Source organism: Diadema antillarum, unplaced genomic scaffold (assembly GCF_040938485.1).
Source record: "Diadema antillarum isolate AM-2024a unplaced genomic scaffold, OU_Dant_1.0 seq00000244_RagTag, whole genome shotgun sequence".
Classification (NCBI taxonomy): Eukaryota; Metazoa; Echinodermata; class Echinoidea; order Diadematoida; family Diadematidae; genus Diadema; species Diadema antillarum.
In genome coordinates, this window is record NW_027271288.1 from 1372841 (window position 1) to 1373552 (window position 712).

Consider the following 712-nt stretch of genomic DNA (forward strand, 5'->3'; position numbering starts at 1 on the left):
ATAACAACTTACAAAAGCTGGAGTTCCCTCCTCAAAAATTAGACTAAAAAAAGAGAATAAGAGAAAAAGGAATGGGCTTTAACACCTCCCCCTGCCCCTCGCCCCCCCCCCCCCCCCCCCCCCCGGGTGGGGGGAGATTGTACATTGACTCTTGAACTTTTGAGTCTTCTGCTAAGAACAAGCTTCACTTATTAGAAAATTGAAAAAAAATAGATAAATAAATGAAGAAGAAAAAGAGAGAGAGAAAAAAAAACAAAACGACAAAAAGTACGTTTCGCTCCTGGGTGGGCTTGAACCACCAACCTTTCGGTTAACAGCCGAACGCGCTAACCGATTGCGCCACAGAAGCTGGTTGGTCATCTGGTGACATATATAAAATATATACTATAAGCTTGTAATTTATCTTGTTCTGCTGTCTTTGTAAAAGACAGTTATTACGCTAGTAGGATATTGTATGGATAATTCATATTTGATACGAATTAAGGAAAGATCTACCGTATTTCGCAGTAGATGCTCGCTGAAATTGCAACGAACACAGTCATACACAAAACTCAACATGCAGCAGCTTTGTAGATCGTGTTTGGCGTTCACTGCGACATGCTATATGCTGCACGCCATGCGATGCGCTGCGCTCTATATCTTTGCCATTACACACTGTTCTAGTATTGCATCGGCAGAGATCAGTGGCTGCGTGCACTGTATGGCTGCTGCG

The 712-nt window shown here is 42.8% G+C and overlaps 1 non-coding gene across 1 annotated transcript; it reads right to left on the reverse strand.

Annotated features, from left to right (window-relative positions):
* Positions 1 to 275: 275 nt before the first annotated feature.
* Trnan-guu (transfer RNA asparagine (anticodon GUU)) lies at positions 276 to 349 on the reverse strand. The gene has a single exon. It is a non-coding gene; the product is annotated as a tRNA-Asn (tRNA).
* Between the last annotated feature and the right edge of the window lie 363 nt (positions 350 to 712).